The sequence below is a fragment of the Chiloscyllium plagiosum genome, unplaced genomic scaffold (genome assembly GCF_037043375.1).
Source record: "Chiloscyllium plagiosum isolate Xiang-an unplaced genomic scaffold, Cpla_swu_hap1 HiC_scaffold_4, whole genome shotgun sequence".
NCBI lineage: Eukaryota > Metazoa > Chordata > Chondrichthyes > Orectolobiformes > Hemiscylliidae > Chiloscyllium > Chiloscyllium plagiosum.
This window is the reverse complement of record NW_028270142.1, coordinates 27863396-27886213: the sequence shown is the minus strand read 5'-3', so window position 1 is coordinate 27886213 and position 22818 is coordinate 27863396. Positions and strand designations below refer to the sequence as shown.

Genomic DNA, 22818 nt, shown 5'->3' with positions numbered 1-22818 from the left:
CCGCGCCTGCGCGCTGCGCTCATCCGCCGGGAGCCGCGCCTGCGCACTGCGCTCAGCCCGCGGGGGGTCCCGACTGTGCGGAGACTGAGGCCCAGGTTCCGGTGTGTCTATAATTCTTTGACGTTGCGGAAGTTCTGTAGAAACTTAGGTTCTTAGCTTAAAGGGCTACTTCGGATTTATCAAAAAATATGTTTTTAACTATACTTTAAAGTAAGAGAATAAGTAAATTCAGAGAGTGCTGTAGTGTCTTTAAGAAGGGTCACTCAAACTGAAACGTTAACTCTTGATTTCTATCCTCAGGAGCTGCCAGGTTTCTCCAGCAGTTTCTGTTTTGGTTTCAGGTTAATGTTCTTGGAGGGAAGGATTCGTATCCACCATGGCAGTGGGTGGAATTTCCATTTGGTTAATAAAATCTGCAGTTAACAGTTTGGCCTACGGTGTGCCTGTGAAACACTATCTGGATGACAATGTTATCCTTACGTGGCCCGGTTATGTGCAAATCCAGACCACTGTCCTCTGAAAATGGAAGACTACCAAAACAATGGCAAGCATAAAATAAATAGAGAAAAATGTCTTAAAAGACAGAAATAAAGGCAGTCTAGCTGAATGTAGATAGCATTCACAAAATGTCAATGATTTGAATGCATAATTTGAGGTAAATAGAAATAATTGATATGAATGTGATACAGTTACAGTGCTCCTGAGATTGGCAACTAGATTTACAAGGATATGCTACACATAGGAGGAATATTCGATAAGGAAGTCGGGCAGTACTCACTTTACAATTAGCTTTATTGTCACATACTCAAATAAGTACAATGAAAAGTTTACAAGTCACCATTTGCAGCGACATTGTAGATACTCTTAAAAAGGAGCAAGATCAGTGTATTAATAAGGAAGGATCTTTGATCGAAGGACCAAGAAGTAGAATCAGTTTGATTGAAGCTAAGAAACAGTAAAAAGGCAGCAAACATTAATTAGAATTGTTTATAGACTACAAATCTATAGCATTAATGCCGGGCATGTTACATTATTAGCCATAATGTTAGTGTTAGGCATCTTATTGACAGGAAATAAGAGGTGCATGTATTATATGGATAATATTATAATAATGGGCAACTTCAAATTACATATAGACAAGGTTAACCAAGTCAGTCTAATGCTGCGGAGGATGAATTCTTGGGCTCTGTACAAGATAGTTTATGGAACTGTATATTGAGCCAAGTAGGGATTGTGGATTTTTGGAATTAGTGTAGTATAATGAGAAAGGGCAAATTAATAACTTTGTTGTAAGAGAGGTTTTGGGAAATAAGAAAAATTCTGAGGGATGGATATTCACATCTATGATTAACTGGAAAAAAAAAGTCAAAGGGTAGTATTAAATTCAAACCTGTTGAATTGTGCAAAGATATTTTGACAGGTCAGAAAATTGGACAGAGTATAATAAAAACAGTTACTAAAAGGTTAATAAGGAGGGGAAAAAATCAGAGTATGAGAGAAAGTTAACCAAAAAAAAGAGGAAAAGTTTCTTGAGCTATCTAAAAATAAGAGTTAACAAAGCAAGTGTTATTTCTGCAGAAAATGAGTTGGGGAAAATTAGTAATAGAGAATAAATAGAACGCTAGACAGCAAACAAGCAGCATCCAGGAAGAAGCTGGAAGTCAGCTATCGAAAGGAAGGGAAACTCAAGAAAATTACAATGGTCAGTGAAGTAGTACCGAGTAAATTGTTGAAAATGCAAGTTGGCAAATTCTGAGGTGCTGATAGATTTTGACCTATGGTCTTAAAAAAAAGTAGTGTGCGATAGTTTTTTGCATTGATTTTAATTTTCCAAACTCATTAGATTCAGGGAAAGCTTCTTTTTATTGGAAAATGGCTGATGTAATTCCTTTCTTCAAAAAGGGACGGAGGTAAAAGCAGGAAATCAGAGGCTAGTTAGCTCAATATCTGTCATAGGAAAATGTTAGAAACTATTATTAAGGAGGTTATAACAGGACACTAGAATCAATTTTAAAAAAAACAGTACAGCACAGGAACAGGCTCTTCGGCCCACTGATACCACGCTGATACACGATGCCTTTCTAAACTAGAAACATTCTGAGGGCGGCACGGTGGCACAGTGGTTAGCACTGCTGCCTTACAGCACCAGACACCCGGGTTCAATTCCCGCCTCAGGCGACTGACTGTGTGGAGTTTGCACGTTTTCCCCGTGTCTGCGTGGGTTTCCTCCGGTGTCCTCCCACAGTCACAAAGATGTGCAGGTCAGGTGAATTGGCCATGCTAAATTTCCCGTACTGTTAGGTAAGGGGTAAATGTAGGGGTATGGGTGGGTTACGCTTCGGCAGGTCGGTGTGGACTTGTTGGGCCGAAGGGCCTGTTTCCACACTAATGTAATCTAATCTAATCTAATTTTATCTCTACTCAGTCTGTATCCCTCTATTCCCTACCTATTCATATATCTGTCATATTACCTCTTAAATGTTGCTATTGCATCTGCTCCACTACTTTCTCTGGCAGTGCATTCAGGCACTTACCACTCTTTGAAAAACTTGCCACTTACATCTCCCATAAATTTACTCCCTTTTACCTTAAACCTTTGTCCCCCAGTATTTGACATTTCTACCCTGGGAAAAACATTCTAACTATCCATGCGTGTCATAATTTTGTAAACTTCTATCAGGTTGCCCCTTATCCTTCGACATTCAAGCAAAAACAAACCACATTTACCCATTCTTTCCTCATAGCCAATACTCTCCAAAACAGGCAGCATCTCAGTAAACCATTTTCTATCCTCTCCAAAGTGTCCATATCAAAGCTCAAGATAATCAGGCAAAGACAGTACGGCTTTGTAAAAGGGAAATCATGTTTAGCTAATTTATTGAAGTAATAGAATATACACAGGAACAGGCCATTCAGCCCACCATGAATGTTCCAACCATGATGCCATTCTAAACTAATTCCATCTGCCTACATGTGGTCCATAGCGCTCTATTCAAATGTCTCTTAAACTTGGCTAACACATCTATCACTTTCTCTGGCAGTGCATTCCAGGCACCTACTACCTCCTGTTTTTTTTTAAAAAAAACACTTGCCTTGCACATCTTTAAACTTCTCTCCACACACCTTAACCCTAGGCCCTCTGACTTTGACATTTCCACCCTGGGAAAAAGACTCTAACTGTCCTCCCTATCCCTTCCTCTCATAATTTTATATACTTCTATCAAATCGCCCCTTAACCTCTGACGCTCTTTGACATTCAAGCAAAAACAATCCAAATTTGTTCTACTCTTATAGCTAATGCACTCCAATCCAGGCAACATCCTGGCAAACTTGCATCCACTCCAAAGTTTTCACATCTTTCATAAAGTGTGGTGACCAGAACTGCACAAGACGTCAATGTGGCTTGACTAAAGTCTTATATAGCTACAACATGACTTACTAGCTTTTATACTTAATCCCTTGACTGATGAAGCCAAGCATGCTGTACCCTTCTTTACCACCATATACAGTTGTGTTGCCCTCTTTTTTTCACCCCAAGATCTCCATATGTATCAATGCTCCAAAGGATCATGCTGTTTACTGTATACTGTCCTCTTGTATTTGACCTTCCAAAAGGCATCACCTCACACCATCCAGCTGAACCTCCATATTCCATTTCTTCATCTAACTTTCCAAATGATCAATATTAGACTGCATCCTTTGATAATCTTTCTCACTAATTTTCATGTCATATGCAAACTTACTAATTAGACCACTTATATTTTCATTTAAATCATTTATATATATCACGAACAACTGAGATCCCAGCATTGATCCTTGTGAACACCACTGGTCGCAGATTTCTAGTCAGAAAAGCACCTCTCCACCACTACCCTCTGTCTTTCATGACCAAGTCAATTGGTATCCAACTTGCCACCTCGCCTTAAAAAACTCAATCAAGTTTGTGAGACAAATCTCCCCCACATAAAGCCATGCTGACTATCCCTAATATGTCCATTTTTTCAAATGGAAGTAAATCCTGTTCTTAAGAATCTTCTCCAGTGTTTTCCTTTCTAATGAGCCTCTGTGAAGCGCTTCACAGGAGGCTCCCAGGCACTGAGGATGTCACCTAGACAGGGGACGAAACATCTGCAACACAAATTCCCAGCTCGGCGAACAGAACCACAACAATGAGCACCCGAGCTACAAATCTTCTCACAAACTTTGAACTTTCTAATGATGCCTATAATTTCCTGGATTATCCCTGTTGTCCTTAAACAAAGGAACAATTTTGGTTATTCTCCAGTCTTCTGGGACCTCACCTGTGGCTAAAGAGGAAACAAAGATCTGTATCAAGGTCCTAGCAATCGCTTCCCTTGCCTCCTGCAGTATCCTTGGATAGATCCCATCAGGCTCTGGAGACTTAACTACTTTAATCTGTTTCAAGACACCTCGACCTCCACCTCATTGATATTCGAGGGAATGTCAATATTAATGAACCCCTCCCTAAGCTTACCATCATCCATGTCTGTCTTTTTGGTGAATACTGATGCAAAGTCCTCATTAAGGACCTCCCCATTTACTCTGACTGCACACATAAATTCCCTTCCTTGTTTTGAGTGGACCTGTCCTTTCCCTAGTTACCCTTTTACAACTAACATATGTATAAAATGTTTTGGAATTCTTCTTAATCCTATTTGCCAAGGACATTTCATGGCAGCTTCTCATCCTCTTAAATTTCTTGTTTAAGTTAATTTTTTCTGCTTCCTTTATAATCCTGAAGGGCCTTGTTTGATTTCAGTTTCCTAATCCTTACATGTGCTTCCTTTTCATTTTTCACTAAACTTTCAATATCCCTTGTCATCCAAGATTCCAGAATGTTACCATTCTTATGTTTCATAGTCAATAAAACATGCTGGTCCTGAATTCTGTCAACTGGTCTTTAAAAGTTTCACATTTGAGATGTGGATTTATACTCAAACAGCCACCCGTCAGTCTAAATTTTCCAATTCCTACCTAATATTGTTTTAATTAACCTTCCTCCAATTAACACATTCCCAAGGACTAGTCTTATCTTTATCCATAACTATCTTAAAACTTGCGGAATTATGATCACTGTTCCCAAAATGCTCCCCAACAGAAACTTCAGTCACCTGGCCAGGTTCATTCCCCAACACTGTCCAGCCCCTTCCCTAATTGGACTATCTACATTTTAGGTGAAAGTGAGGATTGCAGATATTGGAGATTAGAGTTGAGTGTGGTGCTGGAAAAACCCAGCATGTCAGGTAGCATCTGAAGAGCAGGAAAATTGATGTTTTGGGCAAAAGCCCTGCATCATATCCATATATAATATGTCTACATAATTTCAAGAAACCATCCTGGATTCACCTAACAAATTCTGAGCCATCCAAACCCCTGGCATGAAGGGAATCTCAGTCAATATTGGGGAAGTTTAAATCACCCACTACCACAACCTCATTGTTATATCTTTCCATGATCTGCTTACATATCTGTTCCTCTACATCCTGCTGGCTATTGGGTGGCCTATAATATAACTCCGTCATAGTGATTGCACCTTTTTCATTCATACTTTCTACCCGCATTGCCTACCTGGATGAGCCTCCAACATGTCGTCTGTTAGTACAACTGTGACATTCTCTTTCATCAGTAATGCAACTCCCAGACACTTTTTGCTTGCCCCTCTATCTCACATAAAACTTGGAAACCCTGAACTATTGAGCTGCCATTTTTATCTCAACCAAGTTTCTGTAATGGCTACCACATCATAGAGCCTGGATTAGTACAAGGGACTAAGTTCATCTGCCTTACCTGTTGTACTCCTTACATTAAAATAAATACACTTCAGACTGCCAATCCTTCTGTGTTCATTAAGTTTGGGCGCTTCCTGTCCTCCTTGTACATTTCCTACCTGCCTGGAAGAGATCCCAATGATCAAAATATCTGAAGCCATCTATCCTACTCCAGCTCCTTGGCCACATATTCATCTGCATTATCTTCCTATTCTGGCCTGAACAGAGCATAGCAAAGGAAGTAATCCCAAGATTATAACCCTAGACATCCTGCTTTTTACCTTTCTACCTAACTCCTGAAATTCCCTTTGTAGGACCTCATCTCTCTTTTTTGCCAATAGTACCAATATGGACCACAACCTCTGGCTGCTCACCCTCCTCTATCAAAGTATTCTATGCTCACTCAGACAAATCCTTGACCCTGGCACTAGGGAGGCAGCACACCATCCTGGAGTCTTACTTGCAGCCACAGAAATGTCTATCTATGCCCCTGACTATAGAGTTCTCTGTCATGGTAGCTTGACTACATTTCAATCCTCCCTGCTCTCCCTGGTGGTTGTGCCCACTGATCTGACTGCTGTTCCAACATTCCCCTGAGAGGCCATCCCCCCCCCCCCCCCCCATAATAGTATCCAGAACACAAGTTCTTTGAAGGACTACCTTGTGTTATGGATAAAGGAGAACCAGTGGATGCATTGTACTTGGCTTTCCAGAAGACAATTGTTAAGGTACCACATCAAAGGTTATTGGGGAAAATAAAAGCTCAGGATGTAGTAGGTAATATATTGGCTTGGATTGAAGATTGGCTTTTTAACAGGAAGCAAAGAGTTATAATAATTGGGTCTTTTTCAGCCTGGTAGATGTCACAAGTAGTGTGCGATAGAGCTGGGGCCTCAAGTCTTTTCAATTTATATAAATGATTTGGATGAAAGGACCAAAGCTGTGATAGCTAAATTTGCTGATAACACAAAGGTAGGAAGGAAAGTAAGTTGTGAAGAGGTTAAAAGCAGTCCTCAAAATCTTGTAGATAAAAGAGTGGACAAATGTCTAGAAAACACAGTATAATGTAAGAGTGTGAAAATGTCCATTTTGGTTCAAACAATAAAAAAGAAATATAATATCTAAATGGTAAGAGGTTGTAAAGCTCTAAGTTATAGAGAGATCTGGGTGTCCTAGTGCATGAATCACCAAAGTTTGGTATGCAGGCGCAGCAAGTAATCAGGAAAGCTAATAGAATGTTAGGATTTATTGAGAGGGGAATTGGAATGCAACAGTAGCGAATTCATGTTTCAATTACACAGGACATTGGTGAGCCTGCATCTGGAGTACTGTGTACTGTATTGGTTACTATACTTACAGAAGAAGTTCAGAGAAGGTTTTCCAGGCTAATACCTGGAATGACCAGATTGCTTTATGGAGAAAGGCTAGACAGGCTCGGCCTGTATCTTCTGGTTTCGGAAAAATCAGGTATGACTTAATTGAAACCTAAGGGGCTTGACTTGGTGAATGTTGAAGGGGTATTTCCTCTTGTGGGAGAATCTAGACCTAGGGATCATAGTTTAAAGATAAGGGGGCACCCATTTAAAACAGAAATGAAGAAACATGTTTTCTTGTTGAGGGTTGTGCGGCATTGTAATTTCCTTCCTCAAAAAGACAGTGGATGCACAATGTCGAAATATTTAGAGATGGAGGTAGATAGATTCTTGATTATGAAGGAGATAAGACCATAAGATATAGGAGCACAGTTAGGCCATTTGACCCATTGAGGCTGATCCACTACTCGATCAGGGCTGATATATTTTTCAACTTCTGCCTTCTTAAGATGATTACTGGGGTTATGCAGATGTGTAGAGTTGAAGTTAAAATCAGATCAACCATGACATTATTGAATGGTGGAGCAGGCTTGAAGGGCCAAGTGGTCTTGTTCCTGTATTTATAAATCATGACCACAAAAATGCCAGAATTTGACACTGTTTGAATGCAACATAATTCATTCTAAAATTCAAGTTGTAAATCTGATCAAGGGAATCTGAGTGTATGAAGGACAAGATGGCTATGATGGATTTGGAAAATACATTGACAGCTTTAATGGTTGATAGTATAGTATTTTAAAATATACCAGGTTTACAGCAAGTATATACATTTTCTTTTTGAGGCATAATCATCAAATATGAATTGATTATAATTAGCAAAATAAGTTAATTTGTTTAAAATCAAATTAAATCACTTATAAAAATGCCAGAAGTAATGGTGCATCTGAAGATTGGAAACAATTCAGAAGAACTTCCTGAAGCAGGATCGCTGGACCAAAACGTTAACTCTGTTTACTCTCCACAGATGCTGCCAAACCTGCTGAGTTTTTTCCAGCAATTTCTGTTTTTGTTTCTGATTTCCAGCATTTGTAATTCTTTTTTTTTGTTCAGAGTGCCTAGCATTGGAGGGACTAACTTCTGTTAGGCCGAACATGGTAGATTAAATATAACAAGAACAAATATGATGTTGCAAAGTTTGTGAAGGTTTGTAGCTCAGGTTGAGGTTTAGGGTGCAGGTTTGCTCGCTGAGTAGGTTTGATATCCAGACGTTTCATTACCTGGCTAGGTAACATCATCAGTGGCGCCCTCCAAGTGAAGCGAAGCTGTTGTCTCCTGCTTTCTATTTATATGTTTGTCCTGGATGGGGTTCCTGGGGTTTGTGGTGATGTCATTTCCTGTTTGTTTTCTGAGGGGTTGATAGATGGGATCTCGATCTATGTGCTTGTCTATGGCGTTGTGGTTGGAGTGCCAGGCCTCTAGGAATTCTCTAGCATGTCTTTGTTTAGTCTATTCTAGTGTGTAGGGCTATGAGGGAGAGAGGGTCGTGTCTTTTTGTGGCTAGCTGGTGTTCGTGTATCCTGGTGGCTAACTTTCTTCCTGTTTGTCCTATGTAGTGTTTGTGGCAGTTCTTGCATGGAACTTTGTAGACGACATTGGTTTTGTCCATGGATTGTACTGGATCTTTTAAGTTTGTTAGCTTTGTTTGAGAGTGTTGGTGGGTTTGTGCTACTAGGATTCCGAGGGGTCTTAGTAGTCTGGCTGTCATTTCTGAAACTTCTTTGATGTATGATAAGGTGGGTACGGTTTCTGGCTGTGTTTGGTCTCCTTGTCGGTGGTTTGTTCTTGAGGAATCTGCGGACTGTATTTTTTGAGTATCCGTTCTTCTTGAATACGTTGTGTAGATGGTTCTCCTCTGTTTTCCAAAGTTTGTCTGTGCTGCAGTGTGAGGTGCCTCATTGGAATAGTGTTCTGATACAGCTTCGTTTGTGTGTGTTGGGATGTAGTTAAGTATTTGGGTCAGTGTTTGTCAGTTTTCTATATACGCAGGTTTGTAGTTCTCCATTGTCCGTTCTTTCGACTGTGATGTCCAGGAATGCGAGTTTGTTGTTGGTTTCTTCCTCCTTGGTGCTTTATGCCTGTGAGGGTATTGTTGGTGATGTTAAATGTCTCTTCTATCTTGTTTCGTTTTGTGATGACAAAGGTGTCATCTATGTAGTGGACCCAGATTTTTGGTTTGATGGTTGGTAGGGCTGTTTGTTCTACTCTTTGCATTACCGCTTCTGTTATGAATCCTGATAGCGGAGATCCCATGGGTGTGCTGTTGGTTTGTTTGTAGATTATGTTGTTGAAGGTGAAGTGAGTGGTGAGGCACAGGTCCACTAGCTTTGTGATGTTTTCGTTGGTAATGTGGTTGATGGTGGTTTGGTGTGTGTGTGATGGTCTGTTCTAAAACTGTGATAAGTGTTTCCTTTGCCAGGTCGATGTTGATGGAGGTGAGCCATCATCGTCTACAAAATTCCATGCAAGGACTGCCACAAACACTACGTAGGACAAACAGGAAGAAAGTTAGCCACCAGGATACACGAACACCAGCTAGCTACAAAAAGACACAACCTTCTCTCCCTCGTAGCCCTACACACGGAAAAAAACCACCATTTCGACTGGGCCAACACATCCATCCTGGGACAGGCTAAGCAATGACATGCCAGAGAATTCCTAGAGGCCTGGCACTCCAACCCCTCAGAAAATGAACAGGAAATGACATCACAAACCCCAGGAACCCCATCCAGGACAAACCTATAAATAGAAAGCAGGAGACAACATGTTTGTCCTGGATGGGGATCCTGGGATTTGTGGTGCTGTCATTTCCTGTTCGTTTTCTGAGGCGTTGATAGATGGTAGATCTGTTTGTTTATGGCGTTGTGGTTGGAGTGCCATAAACACATGGATGGTATCTAGATCTATCACACCCTCAGAAAACGAACAGGAAATGACATCACCACAAACCCCAGGAACCCCATGCAGGACAAACATATAAATAGAAAGCAGGAGACAACAACAGCTTCGCTTCACTTGGAGGTCGCCACTGATGATGTTACCTAGCCAGGTAATGAAATGTCTGGCTATCAAACCTACAGCTCAGCGAGCAAACCTACACCCTAAATATGAAGATATTCAGTTTGGTAGCGAATGAAACAGGAAGGCAAAATATTTTGTTAACTTTTTGGGAATTTTATGAGTTATAGGTGCACCATCAAGAGCATTGTGTCTAGATGTATCACTACCTGGTATGGCAACTGTACCATTTAAGATTGGAGATGGTTACCGAGAGTGGTGTACTCAGCCCAGACAATCATAAAGGTCAACTTCCCATCTATAGAATCCATCTACCCGGCCTGCTGTCCTAGAAGCTGACATACAAGTGCAACAAACAATTAAGAAGACAAAGGAAATTTTGCCATTTATTTTAACGGGGTTTGAATGCAGAAATTAATATATTATGCCACAGTTGTATAGCATCTTCATGATTTTGTATTTGGCGTATGATATATAGATTTCTTATCATTACTGAAAGAAGGGCACTCCACACAGAAGGAGTTCAATGGAGGTTCACCAGATTAATTCCTGCGAGGGCAGGATTGAGAAAATTCGGTCTGTGTTCCCAGAATTTCAAAGAATGAGTGGTGATCTCATCTTAACTTATAGCATTGTTGCAAGATGTGGAAGTGTAGATGTAGATAGGATTTTTCCCCTGGCTCGTGAGTCTAAAATCAGAGAATGTAATCTCAGGATCAGGGATAGACCAGTTTAAGATGGAATTTAGGAGGCATTTTTTCACTCACTGTCTTTGGTGAACCCTTGGAATTCTCCATCCCAGGCAGGTGTGGAACTCGATAATTGAGCAGGTTCAAGACCAGAAGTGTGAGAAAAAGGCATTGAGGTAAAAGATCAGCTTGATCTAACTGAATGTTGGGGCAGGCTCGATTGATTGTGCCTCTGTTTCTTTATTCAAAAGAGTGTTAATGCAGGGATTATAGTTGAGAAGGAATGTGATTTATGTTGGATGTCATAAATGTAGGGAAAAAGGAATGTATTAAGCACCCACGGACCAGTCAAACTGGGAACATTCCTCATCATAAATGAACGTTTCAGCACTCTACATCAGCATCCTCCATGATGACAGTATCATGGCAACAGCCTCAGTACTCAATACCAACAACTGCCAATGTCCAAGCACCATCCTACAACTCATCTACTTCATCCTCGACTACAACGTTTCACCTTTGACAACCAGTTCTTCATCCAGACGTGGGGACTAAATTTGCATCCCAATCTGCCAACATTTTCATGCACAGATTCAAACAAGACTTCTTTGCTGCATAGCACCTCAAACCAACATATACACCAGATACACTGATGACATTTTCTTTCTCTAGACCCATGGCGAGGAGTCACTGAAACAACAGTGATATCAATGCATTTCATCCCACCATCAGACTTAACATGGACTACTCTTTTTAGTATCTGTCTCATTCTTGGACACATGCATGGGTACCTCAGCACCTCACTCTACTGCAAACCCATGGATAACCTTACAATTCTCTAGCTTCCACCCGAAACATATTAAAACAGCCATCCCATATGGTCAAGCCCTACGCATATACAGGATCTGTTCAGATGAGGAGGAACATGACAGACACATGAAGGTGCTCAAGGATGCCCTCATAAGAACAAGGTACGATGCTCAACTCATCGATAGCCAGTTCCAACACATTATCGATGAAGATGAGCACCTTGCCGAGACCTTCCCTAAGCATCACTTCACACATTTAGACAACTCAAACCTTAAACAGATCATTGTTCACAACAAACTGCCCAGTCTTCAGGACAACATCAACCACAATACTGTACAACCGTGTCATAGCAATCACTGCAAGACTTGTCAGAGTGTTGACACAGATACCACCATTACACATGGGGACACCACCCACCATGTATGTGGCAGGTACTCAAGTGACTCTGCCAACGTTGTCTATCTGATGCGCTGCAGGCAAGGTTGACTCAAGGCATGGTACATTAGCGAAAACAAGCTATGACAATGGGTGAATGGACACCACCCAACAATCACCAGAGAAGGGTGTTCCCTCCCAGTCAGGGAATACTTCAGCAGTCAGAGACAGTCGGCTCGGATCTTTGGGTGCCCATCCTCCAAGGTGGACTTCAGGACAGGTAACAACGCAAAGTGGCTGAGCGGAACCTGATAGCCAAGTTCAGAACCCATGAGGATGGCCTCAACCAGGATCTTGGGTTCATGTCACACTACAGGTGAACCCACTACACTATACACTCTCTCTCTCACACACACACACTCTTACATACTCACGCAGACCCTCTCTCATACACACGGCACCTCACACTCACATCCACGCATGCACCCCCTTACACGCTGACACCCCATCACACTCACACACACTTTATCATGCTTGCACAAATGCAAACACACTCTCACATGCTCTCACACATGCACACTCACTCTGTCTCTCACACTCTCTGCCCTGCACACGCACACGCACACATATAAGTCTATGGGGTGAATTTGTATTTGCAGAATTATATTTGCAGATACATTCTATTTTGCTCTAAAATGCATAACCTGTAAACAGTCAATGCAGACAGTCAATGCATATAATATTTTCTAAATTCCATTTAGAAAATAAAACTGGTCTGACTCAGCATTGGGATGCAGACAGACTCTGGCCTCACACCTTTAATGCATTGCCTCAGTTGAGATGTCACTTTTTTTTAGATAAAAAACCTCAAGTTATCTTGAGAATGTGACTTAAAAGGAGTTCTGGGATTTACAGATGAATGAACTAAAACTTGTAAGCCACTCAAAGCTGAAAGACTTAACAACAATCTAGGTTTGTTAAATATATTATTTTACTTGCATTATACTGTAATCTCTTTATATAAATACTGTGTCTTGTGGTCCTGCTCCACAACCATCTGAAGAAGGAGTGACACTCCAAAAACTAGTGCTTCCAATTAAACATGTTGGACAATAACTTGGTGTTGTGATTTTTTTAACTTTGTAGTAGGGGGTTATCCTTGAATGTGAATAAACAGCAAGGCCAGACTATTAAAGTGGAGAGGAAATAGTGGATGTTGATTTTCACGAGATGGCAGAGGATTGAAGGATGACTAATATTTTGCTTTTGTTTAAAAATGGAGTGAAGGATAGACTGAATAATTACAGCTCATCAACCCATATACTGGCACAGATTAAGAATTGTTTAGCAATGAGGCAATAGAAAATTGGAATAAATGGTTTGTTTTCAGAGTGGGAGGCTTCTACATGTGAGGCACTGCACAGATCTGTGCTTCATCCTCAGATATCCACAATATATATTGTTATTTTGGGTAGGCAGACAGCCGAACCAACTTAGCCTTTCTAACTCTATATTTATGGGCGGCACGGTGGCACAGTGGTTAGCACTGCTGCCTCACAGCGCCAGAGACCCGGGTTCAATTCCCGCCTCAGGCGACTGTGTGGAGTTTGCACGTTCTCCCAGTGTCTGCGTGGGTTTCCTCCGGGTGCTCCGGTTTCCTCCCACAGTCCAAAGATGTGCAGGTCAGGTGAATTGGCCATGCTAAATTGCCCGTAGTGTTAGGTAAGGGGTAAATGTAGGGGTATGGGTGGGTTGCACTTCGGCGGGTCGGTGTGGACTTGTTGGACCTTTTTGAATAATCAATTCCAGACACTGTTTTGAATCTTAACCAAAAGACTTAGCACTTTTTTAATGACGTTGTAACTTTTAACAGAGCAAGCATTAAAAAATAAAATAATCTAATTGGTCTATGCTTTAAACCCAACAGTCTTAGTTTTCATGCAAGTAACAGACAAATACAGTTAAGGGATAAATTAAAGAAAATGTTAAAAACTGAGCAGATTATTTAAATGGTTTTTCATAAAACCACTGGATAGATGATGGTTTCTTGATTGATTTTCTCAAGATTTTGATCAGGGTCATGTTTACATTTTACTCATAAAGGCAGTAATACTTATAACAGGGTTCTATTCTGTAAACTTTTGAGGAGAAAGTGAGGTCTGCAGATGCTGGAGATCAGAGCTGAAAATGTGTTGCTGGAAAAGCGCAGCAGGTCAGGCAGCATCCAGGGAACAGGAGAATCGACGTTTCGGGCATAAGCCCTTCTTCAGGAATGAGGAAAGTTTGTCCAGCAGGCTAAGATAAAAGGTAGGGAGGGGGGACTTGGGGGAGGGGTGTCGGAAATGCGATAGATGGAAAGAGGTCAAGGTGAGGGTGATAGGTCAGACTGGGGTGGGGGCGGAGAGGTCAGGAAGAAGATTGCAGGTTAGGAAGGCGGTGCGGAGTTCGATGGATTTGACTAAGACAAGGTGGGGTGAGGGGAAATGAGGAAACTGGTGAAATCCGAGTTCATCCCTTGTGGTTGGAGGGTTCCTAGGCGGAAGATGAGGCGCTCTTCCTCCAACCGTCATGTTGTTGTGGTCTGGCGATGGAGGAGTCCAAGGACCTGCATATCCTTGGTGGAGTGGGTGGGGGAGTTGAAGTGTTGAGCTACAGGGTGGTTGGGTTGGTTGATCCGGGTGTCTCAGAGGTGTTCTCTGAAACGCTCCGCAAGTAGCCGGCCTGTCTCCCCAATATAGAGGAGGCCACATTGGGTGCAGAGGATGCAATAGATGATGTGTATGGAGGTGCAGGTGAATCTGTGGCGGATATGGAAGTTTTCTTTGGGGCCTTGGAGGGAGGTGAGGGGGGAGGTGTGGGCGCAAGTCTTGCACCTCCTGCGGTTGCAGGGGAAGGTGCCGGGAGTGGAGGTTGGGTTGGTGGGGGGTGTGGATCTGACGAGGGAGTCACGGAGGGAGTGGTCTTTACGGAATGCTGATAGGGAAGGGGAGGGAAATATATCCTTGGTGGTGGGGTCCGTTTGGAGGTGGCGGAAATGACGGCAGATGATGCGCTGTACATGGAGATTGGTGGGGTGGTAGGTGAGGACCAGTGGGGTTCTGTCCTGGTGGCGGTTGGAGGGGCGGGGCTCAAGGGCGGAGGAGCGGGAAGTGGAAGAGATGCGGTGGAGGGCATCGTCGAACACGTCGGGGGGGAAATTGTGGTCCTTGAAGAAGGAGGCCATCTGGGTTGTAAGTTTTTGGAACTGGTCCTCCTGGGAGCAGATTCTGTAAACTACCAAGAGCTGCTCAAGAGAGGTTTGACAAGGAACTTTCAAATCTTCATGCTATAGTGCTAACAGCCAGATTCCTTTTTCACAGAAAACACAGTCCAAAATTCAATTCAACTCTCACTACTCTCTACTGACCATCACCATCATGAGGTCCCAGTTACCATTCAGCATTTGCCATTTTCAGCAGACTTGCTGGAACCAACTCCCAGGTACGGACTCAGTAATAGCCAACTTCTGCTATCTGTTTAAACATAATGCTTTTTCCTGGTGATGGATTGTCTGCAGAACTTTTTGATCAGGAGCCAATCTGCAATTAATTTCCAGCCTGCCCTGACAGATAAACAAAAGTTTGCTTGGTCTGCTATTGCAAGCTGTTAACACCATCCAAAAGTCATCTTTAGCTCTCAGTTCCTAGTTCATGGTTCCAAACCAAAATTGATTTTAAAAAATCATAAATCAGTGAGGGTTCTAACAATATGGATGAGGGAATTCAATATAATATTTCCAAGTGTGTTGATGACACAAACTAGTTGGGAGACTGAGTGTTGAGGAGAACAGAAAGATGCTTAAGTACAATTTAGAGAAGTAGAAGTAATGGGAAAATACATAACAAATGCAGCATAACATGGATAAATGTGATTTATCTAATTTGGTATGAAAAAAATCAAAAAATTAAAGTACAATTTTAATAGTGATTGGGAAATGTTGGAGTACAAGGGGACCTGGTTGTCCTTGTACACCAGTCAGTGAATCCAAGCTTACTACAGCAAGCAGTCAGAATGGTAAATATTATGTTGGTCTTCAAGAGGGTTTGAGTACAGGAGCAGGGAGATCTTTCTGTACAGGGCCTTGGTGAGCCCACACATGGTGTATTGTGTGCAGTTTTGGCCTCTTTACCTAAGATGTATATTTGCCATAGAAGGAGTGCAACAGATGTTCCCTAGACTGATTCCTGGGATGATAGGTTTGTTGTACGAGGAGAGATTGATCAATTGGACCTGCATTCACGAGACATTAGAAGAATGAGAGGGGATCTCATTGAAATGTAGAGATGTCTGACAAAGTTGGACAATTTGGATGCAGAGATGATTTTCCCTTGTCTATACATTCCCGAACAAGGAGAATTGGCCTCAGGATAGATGGTAGGACATTTTGGACAGAGATGAGGAGAAATTTCTTCACTCAGAGGGTGGTGAACCTGTGGAATTCACTACCAAACAAGACTGTGGAGTGAAATCACTGAATATATTTAAGAAATAAGTAGATTTCTAAGAGCTAAATGTGTCAAGGGGTATAGGGAGAGAACAAGAGTATGGTGTTGAGGTAGAGGATCAGCCATGATAATATTGAACGGTGGAACAGGCTTGATGGGCCAAATGGCCTACTTCTACTATTTTCTTTGTTTCTATGAATGTCTACAAATCCTTCAAGTTAACAAGATGGATTTAAAAAATTATTACAAAGCATATAGAATTCTTTCCCTTATTAACTGAAACATAGAATGTAAGAGCATGGAGGTGTGCTGAAGTGTAGCCATCATTGTTGTGTGTATCTGATTCATTTGCTTGCTTACTTGACAATTTTACACTAATAATTGGATGTAGTTTACCATGCATGGTTTAAATTTGTTAAAATACAGATATATACATGCAATTCTTTGAAAACCATCTTTCCCTCTAATTTCCTGAATATCCTTTCAGTTCTTAAATTACTGTGTTCTCACACTGTTTAAAATATGCTTTGGAAGGGATAAGATGGTAAGAAGTTCATACTACCCCAGTTTTTGCTGGCCCAACTGAGGCTGGGGCTGATCTTGTTTCCAAGGTTTCTGCTCCTTGTGCTGACATTGTCTCCTCGGTGTCAGTCCCTCTGACTTGAGTGACCCCTTTAAATGCAGTTCTCTGGGTCAAGTAGTGGCTTACCATTGTTCACTATGTTGGCATGGTAACCAACACGCAGCTTCCTCCTGTGTGGCTACAGCAGTTTGATACAGCAATGTAATTAACTTAATTCAATTAATCCATGTCAATGATCTTCTGTCTCAGTAAAAGGTAATACAAAAGGCAGTATTGGATATTGTAATTTCCCTCTTGATTGAGCCGCGGCGAGAAGCCGGGCTGTCTCAAACACAGTTCCACCTAAACTCCGATCTATTGTTCCATCTGAAACCTCACAGCATTGTCTAATTGACATCTATTCATTACAGTCAGTTAAGACTAATGGCTTGAAATCTATCTGGTCTGATCAAATTTGACAGTGATTTCTGTGAACTTCTGGGTTTAGTACCTTGGTTCCCTTCCCAACATGCCATTCAGTTGGCCAATTTTTCCAGGATGCTGTTCAGTTGGCCAGAGTTGATGTTAGTGTCCCAAAAGAGCTGTTATCTTATTTAAAAGGGGCATTCCACTCCCAAGAGATTTGATAAGGTATTGTAGTCAAATGGCCAGCAGCAGAAATAGTTAAGCGCTACAATCAAATGTGCTGGGAATTTTTAAGTAGATAGTTTAAACTCTGACATTGATAAAAACTACAGCCAGGATGTACTGTGGCTAGCAGGCATAGATTTAAAGTGATTTGTTGAAGAATTAGTGGGAAATGAAGAAAATGCTTTTCATCCCATGGATAGTTTGGGTCTGGAACTCATTACCTGAAAGGGCGGTAGAGGTAGAGATCCTCAACTCGTTTATAAGGTCTGGATATGCACATGAACCTCTGTAATCTACCAGATATAGACCAAGTGCTGGCAAATGGAATTAGGCTGGGTGGCTTGGTTTTCTCCAGGTACAGATCCTTCTGTACCATAAATATTTCTAAATATTGGTAGAGGAGGGATGTAGGGTGAGAACAGGGAAATGGCAGCATGTGAATTGCTTCTTAGATGTGTCAAATGGTATTCAGTACTATAACGAATTTATGATTCTATAAGTGAAGTAAAATAACATGCAGAAAGAATTTGGATAAAGAAAAAACCAATTAATGACTGTAGTTGGAGAAGGCAGCGCAAGTTGCTGATGGAGCAGAGAAAATTAAAAGTCTCAGGCCCATTCCACATTCCTGATTGGTGGGTAAAAAGCAACGCAGATTATGCCTGTCGGAAATCCACCAGTTAACCTGCTATGTCCTCTTGATTAAAAGGGGATGTGTGTAAACATGTATTCTCCTGCTGCTTGTTTATTTAGGCTATGCTAGACATTGGAGTATTAGTTGCAAGGCTAGCTGGAAAAGACTGTGCAATCCTGTTTCTCCCATTCACGTCCGAGAAGCTGGATGACCTCTCTCACATACTGAGCAGGTTAACAGCTTCTTCCCAATGCATATTTAATGCTGTACAGTAGGATTGAATGATTGCCTGAATCTATTTTCACAGAAAGTGCAGCTGAACGGTCATTTATAAGAATACTCTGGACTACAATGAAGCCAGTGGTTGAGGTATCTGATTCCAAGGTCTATCACTGGGGCTTAGAATTTCCACTGACAGGTATGTAGCCTTAGGTCTTCATTGATCCCCCTTAAAGTACTTAGCTTTTGTCAAGCGGATGGTCACTAGCTGGCAAGTGACAATTGTGGATTTTAATCCTCACAATGCGGACAACAATTATCAATAATTTAACAAAAATATGGGTAGCATCATTCACCACAGTTTTGTGAATTATAGCCAAAGTCCTTTTGAGCATAGATACATTCTAATGTAATTGGAGAAGTTCAACATCAATAATTTAATTCCATAATCCAATAGATACTGATATGAGCATATAAATTAGGAGCAGGAGTAGGACATTCCATCCCTTGCATCTGCTCTGTTTTTCTATAAAACCATGGCTGATCTCTTTGTGGTCTCAATTCCATATTTCCACTTACTTCCAACAACCTTTGACTTCCTTGCCAATCAATAATCTATCTACCTTTGCCTTAAAAATACTCAACTAATAAATACTGAAAGAAGTGCAAACAATCTATTTGGGCTTGGGCTTTCAGAATCAGAATCTTGGGCTTTCAACTAGTCCTTTGTTATATAAATGAATATCCTTATACTCTCACACCACTTAATAGATAAGATGTTCTCTTACGATATTAATCAATATTTTTCCTGTTAGCAATGTCACATAACCAGATTATCCAGTCATTAATCTCATGACACTTGCGATAGTAATAACAGTTTTCTATATTAGAACAGTAATGCAATTGACTGTAATGTGCTTTGAGACATTGAGACTATGAAAAACACTATATAGTATAGAAATATGAAATCTTTCTTTAGTCAGCATCTTGGCAATCTTTCAACAGATGTCACAACAAGATTTGGAGTATCTTGTTTGATACGTACTTGGCATTGCTTTCAGTATGTTGGAAGGACCAATGTAGGACACCATAATTCTTGCCTTTCGTTTCTGATTATTCCACTGGTTTCCAGAGTATTTGTTGTGTGTGACATTTAGCTTTAGAAGTATTAGTATCATTGAGACTAGTTGCTAGTTGCCAGACATACTGGAAGTCAGAGATGACATAGTGGTAATGTAATTAGAATAGTAATCCATTGTCCCAGGCTAACATTCTGGTGTCATGGGTTAGAATTCTGCAATGGCAGATAATGAAATTTGAATTCACTGAAAAAAATTTGGAGTTAAGAACTAACTTAATAGGTACCATATGACCGTTGTCATAAAAAAAACTAACTTGTTCAATAATGCCCTACAGGGAAGGATTGGGAGTCACATACCTTATCTGGTATGTGACTCCCAATCCACAGCAGTGTGGTTCATTCTTAACTGCATTCTGAAATGCACCTGCCAAGCCACTTAAATCAAGGGGCAATTAACGATGGGCAATAAATGCTGGTCCTTCCAGCAAAGCCTATATCCCATTTTAAAAATTCTGTCGATTTTTATCTGAACGCTGTGAGCCTAGAAATGCTTTAGTGGAGTCCTGTTGCTATATTCTGAAGAAAAGTTCCAAAGTGAGTTCATGGTTCTTAGCACTAATCTCAAAGTTTTTTTTATTAAAAGAGAGAGAAAGTTCTTATATAACAGTACATTAGCATGAACCATTGCTTTTAGAAGAAAGTTAAGGTAAGAGAGACGGAGAGAAACTGGAAGAGAAAATAAATACCTCCAGTTTTCATCTTATACTCAGAATTTGGTTTTGGCTACAGATGTGTGTACCTTAAGTCAGAAAAATCCCTGACTCATCAAGCCTGACGCAGGAAAAAGTGTTGCAAATTACAAGATTTTCACTCTGAGGTTGGGTTGTCTGTGGTGCTAGTGAAGCTGTGAGGAGAGTTTGTGGGATGAAGTTTGACCTGTCAAAACTGGAAACAAATGTTAGAAGGACACAGGAGCATTTGAATGTCAAGCAAGTTGGTTAGAAGGCTTACCGCAGTTCTTCGTGACTTTGTGATGGTTGTTTTAGAAGATTTTAGACCCTCCCAGGTCCTTTCACCCACCAATGTCCTTCATACTCCGATACCAACTCAACACCAATTCATGCTCTCCACATACCCCTCATGTCTCCTTGCATGTTATGCCAAATCAATGCCAACTCACCCAGTATCCACTATTGGCAGACTTCAGGAGTTATGTAGAGATGTAAAAATGAGAATTCTGAAAATTTAAAACAGATCTCACTAAACAGTAGAGAAAAATAATTCACATAAAAGCATTAAAATTTCAAATCTACTGAAGTGGTAAATTTCTGAGAAAATAAACAAACTTGTCTGCATGCCCCTAAACCTTTTCCAGACTTTTTAACTTGTTAATCAAATTGACATTTTGGAGATGATTGATAGCTTTTGTAGCTCAGCCAAACATTCATAATGAATAGCTTGCTAGGATGTTACAACAAAAAATTCTATTGAAACTGCTGTAACAAATGCTACACCAACTATCAAAGAGTGCAGCAGAGATATTTTTGTTTCAGTATTTGCTGACAGTTACAACTCTATTTTTCACTTTAAAAGACAGTAAATTTTAAAAAAACTTTAGACAGTTTAATAGACTTTAAATCACCATTCAAGGCTATGCATGTATACTTCATAATATTTTGGCTTACACGTTATCGGTTAAGATCCTTGTACAGAAATGTTGAGGTCTGTTTGAACTCAGAGCTAAGTTCAATTGGCCTTGCTTAGTCTGGGTTTCTGTGCTGTATTAATCACACCACTATCCTTTCTCAATACAGACAAAATTGAGATCTGTCAGAAATGCGGACTTTAGCATCCGCAACCACTCCCCCAGAACATCTTTTAAAGATTGAGGGTATGTCCAATTCTGTAAAAATCTGCCCTCACAGCCTTGTTGTGATAGCAGCAATATATTCAACCCCTAGATGGCATCAAAGAACAGCTGACAAGCAAAAGGTATAGAAAAATTGTAATTTCCTATATCTACCAAACTAAGTTTACAGTATATTTGATTTTAATAGTGATATTTATATGCAAGAATTAGGCTGATGGTATTTACATTTTGTTCTCTGGTAAGTAATTAGGATAACAATATACTGCTGTTTGCAACCTAGGTGTCATATTTGATTCGGACTTGAGTTTTTAACAGCACACCAATGACACCACTTATTTCCACCTCCATAGTATAGTCCAGTTCAGCTAATCAACCACTGAAAATTTCATCCATAACTTCATTACTTCATCACCCACTTGAGACACCTCACCACTACCTCCCCACTCCACCATTCCCCACACCCCCCACTAGTACTAACACTAGTACTAACAGCTATGCCAAATGTTCAATCCTGACTTTTCATTCCAGGAGTGAACAGCCCACAATAGGACAGAAATTGCAAAGGTATGTGGTGGGGTACTGAACATTCAGCTCTCGCCACCCACAAGGGGAGAAACTGACCCTGAGCAATCGATTGACCATGGACTGGTATCAGAAGCATCCCTTGAAATACTGTGCCAGGACTCCCTTATTGAAGAGTGACACTCTTGACTTGACTGAGAATACTACACTTAGATTTTGAGGCATGATCATGGGCAACTCGGGATGGGCAATAAATGCTGGCCTACCGGTAATGCTTACATCCCATGAATGAATCATTAAAAAAAATTGGTCGAACCATATACAGTGTGTTTGCCATGTATACTCCTAGCACTTGATGTAGACATGAGATTACTGTACAGTATGGTCCTTAATTGACTGACCGCCATGAAAAGCTTCCTGATTTGTGTGTGTGGTAAAAAGCAAGTCAAGTCAGAGGTACTGTGTGCAAGTTAGTTCTGGCTGAGGGGGAAAGTCAAGTCAAGGCAGTCAGCATCCAAATAGGCACTAGGTGAGTGAGCTCTAAGAAAGCAAGTGAGAATTCTGAGATGCTGGTAAGTCCAATCTATGAGCTGGGTGCTTATTCCTGAGTGCAAAGTGTCCTTGCAGCAGCATTCCAATAATAATTGCCTGTGTGCTTGATGGTGTTGCATTTAAGTGTAGAAGCATATTGTAAGTAAATTGTAGATGTGCCATGATGGTGCAAAGTTGCTGGCATGCGTCAGA

The 22818-nt window shown here is 40.9% G+C and overlaps 1 long non-coding RNA gene across 2 annotated transcripts; it reads left to right on the top strand.

The window, feature by feature from the left end:
* The first annotated feature begins 60 nt into the window (after positions 1 to 60).
* LOC122549515 (uncharacterized) lies at positions 61 to 22384 on the top strand. Of its 2 annotated transcripts, none has more exons than XR_015756917.1 (4): positions 61 to 101; positions 15411 to 15531; positions 18690 to 18800; positions 22081 to 22384. It is a non-coding gene; the product is annotated as an uncharacterized LOC122549515 (long non-coding RNA). The 2 variants fall into 2 exon arrangements; XR_015756916.1 differs by lacking the exon at positions 61 to 101 and adding an exon at positions 7130 to 7256.
* The last annotated feature ends 434 nt before the right edge of the window (positions 22385 to 22818 follow it).